Raw genomic sequence first — 8,979 nt, forward strand, 5'->3', positions numbered from 1 at the left:
AATAAAAATAATCAGAAAAAATGAATAAATAAAAGGCCCACAAACGATAAAAATGTTGAAGCCATGAAAAATAAAATAAAATAAAATTTGTGATTCTTTTGTCTTCATTCTCATTTCTCATGCCGTGTAATTGTGAGGTACCCATGAGGTGGGGCCGCCAAATGAAATGGAATATACGGAAATGTAGGGAGCTTTTAATTTAATTTTTTTTAATTAAATGGATGCAAGTGGAGTCGCACATGCACCATAGAAATGGAACCAGTAAAATTAGAACGGTTGTCAATTATATTGCAATTAATTTTAGATTATAGAACTTGATTAAGAGTTAAGACTTTAACTCCAATGTTTATCCGGTGGATTACAGATCGTACTTTGATTAATATAATAATATAATATGTCTTTTTTTTTGCTGTCATGCTGGTTTGAGTTTATCAATTACCAAATTATTTCAAACATTCAGTGTGAATCAATATATCCGAGATTTTCCTGTCCAAGTTGTCGAGCTGTAAGTATGTTAGCTCGTGCAATTACAATCTGTATCAATCATTGCCATCGTCATCTTCCAATGATGGTGGAAGAGAAAAGTTGTTTTCTTTCCCTAATTCAATGAAATTAAACATTGGTTATTAGGTTCAAATTTAGATAAATAAAGTGTGCATAAATGCTTGCCTGAAACAAAGTAAGTGATCTGCGAACTTGAAATTCAAAAATAACTAGAATGATCCCAGTCTAATTTTGTCACACTGAATTTTTCTGTTCTGTTGAGTGTCAAAATCTACTTGTATTCTTAAGCATCTTTAAACAAAGATTTGAGTACGCTTATCATCAGCATGTTGAGACAAACATTGAAATTGAGTAAGACATTCAAGGATTGTTTACTAAGTTATCTGAATATTTCTCTCTTCCCACAATCATCATCACCATTTTCAAGCTGTACGTTTGTCCTCACTGTTTGAATTCATCTACATAAATCTTGTCCTTCCATTGACCTCTCAATTGGAAAACTCATCTACACACAGGGGGGCAGGGGGGGCGACTGCCCCCAGGCGCCCCCTGTAGCTCCGCCCATGGAGTATTGGGCTATTAAGAAATACAGAAATGATAGAGAGCAGGAAAACATAGCAGGAACCGTAGCATGACACACGTGGCGGTCCAGGTGTGCCATGCCACGTAGCCTGCCACGCCGGTTCCTGCTATGTTTTTCCCCTCCTCCTTCCGCTCTTGAAAAATCTTTCCCCCCTCCTCATCCCGCTCCCGAAAAATCAGACCCCGCTCCCGAAACCCGAAACCCTCGTCTCTTCCTCCTCCGCGCCGAAAACCATCGTCCCTTCCTCCTCCTCCTTCGCCAGGAATCTCCGCGCCGCTCCCTCCTCCTCCGACGAACGCCGAAGGAGTTTCGGTCTTCCTCCTCCGCGCCGAAAACCCTCGTCCCTTCCTCCTCCTCCTTCGCCGAAAACACTTGAATCTCCGCACCGCTCCCTCCTCCTCCGACGAACGGGAGCACGTGTTGACCTGGTCTTGAATCTCCGCGCCGCTTCTTCCTCCTCCGACCGCCGAACCAAACCCCTGTCGCCTCCCACCGCCTTCTCGAACGCGACCGGCCTCTGCTGCCTCTTCTTTGTCACAGGTATGCTTTATTTCGCCATTACTGAAGTCTTGCACCTTCCTCTTATAGCAGCAGTTAAGATGAGACAGTGTGCGCATGAATTTGGATATGCCACAGGATATACCTTGTTAAGTTGGAACAATTCCCTTGAACCTGTCTTTTCCAGTCCCTTTTCTCTTTTGATTTCTGCCATGGATCTCATTCTCTGAACCCCAGCCTGCCACAGGATATACGGGTGAAGGAACCATCTTTGGAGTCATTGTGCAGGTACTGCAAAATAAACCAAACTTTGTTTTGTATCCTGTGCGTGCCTAATGCCATATGTTGTTGAAGAACTTTGAGATGCTTTATTTTATTTTATTTTGGCATTAGGGTGACTGTTTCAAATTGAAACACACAATTTATATTAGTTATTTCCTTACATTTAACTATCTCGTTTTTCCTTTCTTCCTCTTTTAGGTGGATAGGTGAAGTTTCTACTAGTTTCTACCACTACAAGATATTGGGGTGTTCAATGTCAATGTGTGCTGCCGTTAATATGCTTTTTCATGCAAAACCAGGAGTTAAATGGTCTTATATTCTTATGATTGTTGATATTTTCAAGCATGATATTCAGTTTCTTTCCTCACCCAGGTCCTATGGGCCAAGCTCTACCTCCTTTTACTGGCATATTTAACGTCAAGACCTTCATCTTAAGAGTATCAATCACTTTATGCACCTATAATAGCCAACACATGAGAGAAATCTCCTGTCAGCAGACTATTGTTTCCTTTATTTATCCTTCAATACAATCTTAACTTTGCATGCCAATCTGCATGTGGATATCTTCTATCGAAGAATAGAATGTGTATAACCGATAAATATGTACAGTTTAGGGCTATTTTCTGATGGCGTTTCAAACTTTCTTCTTGTAATTTTTTTAGTCCTTCATTGCCTAATTCATCTCTGTGGGATAAAGGTGATTTATTTTGATCATATGGTAACCATTTGACTGTTTTCCAGCTTATGATGCAGAAACAAAGTGTGTAACTCACTATGGTATCTCTTCATTTTATTTGATAGTTGATACTGATCATCTACTGATAGTTGATTCTATATGTAACTCACTATGGTATCTATGCTTGACTTTTTACATCTTCTGTATGATAGGCTGATCTATTGGGTAGCCCAGTCGTCTGACCTGCAGATATCGAAACTAACTGAAGAGGAGAGAAAGAAGAGAACTATTGGTGTGCGGACCGAAGAACAGATATTCACCTCTGGACATGAAGAGAAGACCACGATCTTTCATCCCAAACTAACTGAAGAGGAGAGAAAGAAGAGAACTGAAACAGTATTACAAGGCCGTGTCTAGAACTTTTGATTTAGCTGACCTGTGAAACAATGCTCACCAAGCTACTGCTCCTGTAAACGATTTCAAAATCTTAATTATGAACTTTGTCAGAATTGTGTGTCCATTTAGTTTTTGTTTCCTCATTAAACTTTCGATCTGGAATATAAACGAGTTGATTTCGTGATCCAATCTTCTAAATTAATCTGTTTACTATCTGCAATTATCTGTTATATAATGCCAGATTTCTTCGAGTGATCTGTGATTTCAGTTTTCTTAATGATAAGTGTCGGTGGTGATTTTGTCATCTTGATGGATTGAACTGAAGTACGAATTCTCCCATTCCTGAACTGTCATCCCAATTCTGTTGTTCCACCTGCTACATCTCAAGTTCTACTTGATGCTCACACGTCTGACTCAGAATAGCATCGTCAAACAAAACACATTTGTCTGATTCATTAGATGGTGATCATAATGGATCTTTCTTTTTTTCCCCCATTTTCCAATCCTTTACTGCATATTACTTCATCTTTCCAAACATTTGTATTAGGAACAAAGAGGATCGCACCAAAAAATCTTTTGAAGATTACAACAGCTCATACATAGAAAATGGATTATCATTTAACCATAACAGAGCATAAAAGAAAAAGAATAAGTACTAAACAAGTCTACAGTTTAGTGAACAAGATTACAACAAAACAAATACTGAACAAGTCTACAATTTACTACAAAAAAACTATTCCAAATTTGTGAAATACAATAAAACGAAGTTAGTTATCTTCATCTGAAGAGACCACAACAGCGCGTATGACAACACAAATTATCATGGAGTACTTGGGCATTTTTAACCTGCAAAGACAAACAATTAGTTAGAGATAGAAAATATCATGGAGCATATATCCCATATAACATTCAAATGATACCTGTTTGTTATTGGTATTGATTAGGAGATGAAGCGTTTTCATGCATTGTATCATTTCTGATAAAAAAAGGATACATCATTCACTTAGCCCTAAACTTAATTCATTTTGTTTAGCAGAAACTTTGTTTAGCTACAAACCCTTGGAACTTAGCTACAAACCCTTGGAACTTAGCTACAAACTTAATTCATTTTGTTTAGCAAATTGATTCACTTTGATGCATTCTGTTGAGTATATATCGAGTATCATTTAAGCAGCAAAGTTTGTGGGGGATTTGTTTATATATTGATTTCATTTTAAGCTGGAAACAGATTGTATGATGATCTCGGACAGAATGTTTGAAGTGAAAGATATAAAGATGGAAGATGCCAAGGCATGTTATCCATGGCCAGGACCTTCAACGATAACAATGAGGTGATGGAAGATGCTTAGTGATTGCGATTTGCCAACAAAATGCTTTTCGACTTGACACTAACAGTCGATGATTTTCTAGTGCATGCAATTACCAAGTGAAAGATATATATAAAGGGTGGAAGATGCCAAGGGATGTTCTTCTGTCAAATGCAAGTGCAATCCCTGGGAAGGTTCCTCCATCAGCTATTAGCATTAATGTAGGCGAGGTTAGCACAAAGTTAGCGATCAATGATAACATTCGATGTCGTTTGTTACCACCATGCATCTTGACTCAACACGAGGATTAATGGTTTCATGTACGTATTAAAACATCAACAGGTGTGTTGAAGCTAGAAATATAAGGAAGTTTCTTTTGGTAGAAGCTGGGGTTCAGAGAATGAGATCCATGGCAGAAATCAAAAGAGAAAAGGGACTGGAAAAGACAGGTTCAAGGGAATTGTTCCAACTTAAAAAGGTATATCCTGTGGCATATCCAAATTCATGCGCACACTGTCTCATCTCAACTGCTGCTATAAGAGGAAGGTGCAAGACTTCAGTAATGGCGAAATAAAGCATACCTGTGACAAAATACCGCGTAGAGGCCGATCGGAGGAGGAAGAAGAGGCAGCAGAGGCCGGTCGCGTTCGAGGAGGCGGCGGGAGGCGACAGGGGTTTGGTTCGGCGGTCGGAGGAGGAAGAAGCGGCGCGGAGATTCAAGACCAGGTCAACACGTGCTCCCGTTCGTCGGAGGAGGAGGGAGCGGCGCGGAGATTCAAGCGTTTTCGGCGAAGGAGGAGGAGGAAGGGACGAGGGTTTTCGGCGCGGAGGAGGAAGACCGAAACTCCTTCAGCGTTCGTCAGAGGAGGAGGGAGCGGCGTGGAGATTCCTGGCGAAGGAGGAGGAGGAAGAGACGAGGGTTTTCGGCGCGGAGGAGGAAGAGACGAGGGTTTCGGGAGCGGGGTCTGATTTTTCGGGAGCGGGACGAGAAGGGGGGAAAGATTTTTCAGGAGCGGGAGGAGGAGGGGGAAAAACATAGCAGGAACCGACGTGGCAGGCTACGTGGCATGGCACACGTGGATCGCCACGTGTATCATGCTACGATTCCTGCTATGTTTTCCTGCTCTCTATCATTTCTCTTTTAGATAAAAAATAATAATACTGAATATAATTGAAATATATTTGAATAATTATATATAATTGAATAATATTAAAGAACACGATTAAAAATAAATATGGGATGCCAGTTAAGATGAAAAATAACGATGCCATCTTGATTTGTGCACAGTAAATTTTGGATAGGAATTAATTGGTATATTAAATCCTAAAAAGAATAAAATACCTAAAGTTTGCAAAAAGGTAATATAACTTGGTAATGTCAAGCTTAAAATTAAGGCTGACAAAAAGAAATTGCGCAAGCAATAAAAAAGGCACCCTTATTAAGGTTTTAAAAATATTAAAAAACAAATCATTATATAATTTTTTATCTCAAAAATATGTTTATATTATAATATTATATAATCAAAATTTACCGTCAATATATAAATACAAAATAATTAGTAAGATTTTTAATTAATAAGTTTGAACACTGTCAAATCCAAATTAGACTTTAGCTCTTTTAACTTCAAAATCTATGCCTTATGTCCATAAGAATAATAACAAATTATCTACTTAAATTAGCCTTAAATAATATTATTTAACCTCAAATCATTTCAAATTGTATTCTAATCATCACCAATTTACTTAATGACTCTGTTCCTCCACCAAAGCTTCTCCTTCAACCTCCCATGGCTTCTTCCTCACCTCCTCACCGTACGCCCAGCTGCAAAACAGGAAGTAGAAGAAATCCACCACCCCCATCGCCGTCAAAACCCAGTAGTAGTAGTCGTAGTGCCCCTCGTCGAGGTCGGTGGCCAGCCATCCCGGCCTCCCTCTGCTCGCCGTCGCCGCTTGCACCGCCTTCACCACCGCCGTCCCGATCAAGTTGGACACACCGAGTCCGAGCGTCCACAGCGCCACCGCGTAGCTGCTCATCGTCCTCGGCAGCGCCACGTAGAAGAACTCCACCTGCCCGATCACGCTGAAAGCTTCAGCCAGCCCCACCAGCGCGTACTGCGGCACTAACCACAGCGCCGACATCCTCTCCGCCGCCGTCCTGCGCCGCTTTGCCTCGACCAGGGCCGCTACCGCGGTGGAGACCGTGGAGATCAGCACCCCGATGCCCATCCTCTGCTTCAGTGTCAGCCTGGCGGGGCGGCCGGAGAGCTTGGAGACCGCGGGGAGGATGTAGCTATCGTAGCATCCGGACAAGAGGGTCATGGTGAGGAGCTGGAAGACGGAGAAGGAGCCGGCCGGGATGGTGAAGCGACCGCCGAGGCGGCGATTCATGGCCTCGGCTTGCAGGGGGCCGAACTGCTGGCTCATCACCAGGCTCACCATGATCCCCGCCGACCAAAGCGGCAGCACTCCGATCACCGATTTGAGATCCTCCACTTGCTCCACCGTGCACACTCGCGGCTCGCCGGCGTACCGTCTGATGCATGCTCTGTTCAAGAATCTGCACAAAAAACTTCGAATCAACCCTCAATTTTTCTTCTTCTTTTTTTAATCCTTGAAAGTTTAGAAAGTTGCACTTGACCCCTCTAAGTTTAGAAAGTTTTTGTGTATTTTGCACCATAAAATTTTAAATTTGACCATAGTCCGCCGTAATATTCATTAGTACCAACTGAAAATTTTTATATTTTAATTTTTTTCTTCATCTACCGTCAAAATTAAGAAGTAAAACGTAATTTTCTAAATTACAAGAGTCTAAACATGAAATATTTTATCCAAGAAAAATATTTTTTCATAAAATTAAAAATACCTCAATTTGTCTGAAGGCATCAGAACACCTCCGAACTCCCATGTTCATAACCAAAAGCCAAATCCCGTTTCTCCAAATCCACGCCTCGATTCCTTACCGCCGCCGCCGCCACCCGGCCGAACGCAGTCAAGGTGCTTCCGTGGCTCCTCACCTTCACATACATCGGCGAGCCGGCCAAGAACATGGATGCCGATCCGACGATCAACGTTACCGGCACCGCGAACCCCACCTTCCACCCAAACCGATCCTGGACGTACACCACGACGGTGGAGGCGATGATGAACGACAAGCCGACCGAAGCGTAGTAGCAGTTGAAGTAGACTCGCAGCGTTCTCTCCCTGTCGCGCGTGTTCCCATCGGTGAACTGGTCGGCGCCGAAGGGGATGGAGCACGGACGAACGCCGGCGCTCCCGATGCTGATGAAGGCCAGCGCGAGAAGAGAAGAAACATATGGTGCGGTGTCGCCGGAGAACTTGGCTGAGGTTTCGCTCCAGGGATCATCACCGTCAGCCACATTAGAGTAAGACCCTATAAAATGTGTTCGAGTTCAAGACCTTCTGTAAGGTCTTACCAGCAGAGCTAGCTCACTGACTCACCACGAGGCAGGAGATGGTGGCGAAGGCGATGGTGCGGAATCGACCGAGGTAGGAGTCGGAGAGGAAGGCGCCGAAGATTGGGGTGATGTTGCTGACGGCGCCCCAGGCCAACATGATGACGGCGGCGGCGGCGTTCGCCATGTGGTATTCCCGAGTGAGGTAGATCACCATATTGGATTGCAGCCCTGAGCTGGAGATCTTCTCCAACACTTCATTCGCTGTTGATCCGTAACTTGCTCTCTTTTTAAATGCATCATCTTGATATATATCTAAATACTGGAGAGAGAGAGAGAGAGAGAGAGAGAGAGAGAGAGGAGTCGTTTGAAGTACGTACCAATGATAAATGGCATGGTTCGGAGACCACCTTTCCTTGAGCTCGACTGTTCTTGGTTGCTATCATGCGCCATTCCTGCAACGAAGAGATATCACGAAGAAGATGAGATAGAGAAATGCACAATGCTGTTTACTTTGGGTGCTGTTTTGAGGTGGAAGGGATTTGAAGGGCTGGGAATTTTGGCATTTTAGTAGTTGCCATTGTCTTCTTTGCGTTTCTATCTGTGACAGTTTCTGGTTTTAAGAAAAAAGACAAAAGAATTTGTCTGAAAAAAGAGAAGAACAAAAACAAGCAAACAAAAAAAAGGGTTCAACGAGTACTTCACCACTCTAAAAAGAACATGGCACTCGTGGATGGCACTGCGCTTGTGAATATTGGTAGTTTTCTTCAGATTTGTAAGCTCCTAAAGTTTGGTCCAGCTTGCATGCGTTAAGGGCATCCACAATGCAAGGGGATATTTCATTTAAATATTTGTGATCCTCACGTCCACATCATCAATCAAATATCTCTTTCCTAAATATCCCAACTTTTACAATCAAATATCCCACAAACCAAATATTTATAGGTCCCACCTATTACCATTATCTCACTTTCAAATATCATACTTAAATATCATAACTAAATATTATAAGTCCCTTTATTATTTTATTAATTTATATTTAAATAAACTTATTTATAATTTCTAATTTCTAATTTTTTAATTTAATATTAAATAAAATTAATTTAATAATATTATTTTATTTAACTAGAAATAATATAATATAGAATGCATAAAGTTTAAAAAAAATAGTATAACACACAAATACAAATATTTCACAAATTCGAAATTGAAGTAACTACATAATTTATAGATGATAAATTCATTCTTCACTCATCACGACGACATGTTTCCTAGATATGTTCAACCAAATCGTGACGAAGCTGATGATGCACTTGAATA

At 41.5% G+C, this 8,979-nt stretch overlaps 3 long non-coding RNA genes and 1 pseudogene across 4 annotated transcripts; 2 read left to right on the plus strand and 2 right to left on the minus strand.

The window, feature by feature from the left end:
* The first annotated feature begins 1,134 nt into the window (after positions 1–1,134).
* LOC141818361 (uncharacterized) lies at positions 1,135–3,491 on the plus strand. 2 transcript variants are annotated; one of them, XR_012600953.1, is made up of 3 exons: positions 1,135–1,627; positions 1,724–2,644; positions 2,756–3,491. It is a non-coding gene; the product is annotated as an uncharacterized LOC141818361 (long non-coding RNA). The 2 variants fall into 2 exon arrangements; XR_012600954.1 differs by having other exon boundaries at positions 1,724–1,873.
* An 83-nt stretch (positions 3,492–3,574) lies between these two features.
* Positions 3,575–5,229, minus strand: LOC141818363 (uncharacterized). The gene is made up of 2 exons (XR_012600956.1): positions 4,828–5,229; positions 3,575–3,785 (listed from the first exon to the last, which is right to left on the minus strand). It is a non-coding gene; the product is annotated as an uncharacterized LOC141818363 (long non-coding RNA).
* LOC141818362 (uncharacterized) lies at positions 4,004–4,622 on the plus strand. Its single transcript, XR_012600955.1, has 3 exons — positions 4,004–4,270; positions 4,350–4,476; positions 4,589–4,622. It is a non-coding gene; the product is annotated as an uncharacterized LOC141818362 (long non-coding RNA).
* A 760-nt stretch (positions 5,230–5,989) lies between the features above and the next one.
* Positions 5,990–8,112, minus strand: LOC141818360 (protein NRT1/ PTR FAMILY 1.2-like; annotated as a pseudogene).
* Positions 8,113–8,979: the final 867 nt, after the last annotated feature.

This window comes from Curcuma longa, unplaced genomic scaffold (assembly GCF_044706935.1).
Source record: "Curcuma longa cultivar G26 ecotype Majalengka, Jawa Barat unplaced genomic scaffold, ITB_CL_G26_1.1 contig_24554, whole genome shotgun sequence".
Lineage (NCBI taxonomy): Eukaryota > Viridiplantae > Streptophyta > Magnoliopsida > Zingiberales > Zingiberaceae > Curcuma > Curcuma longa.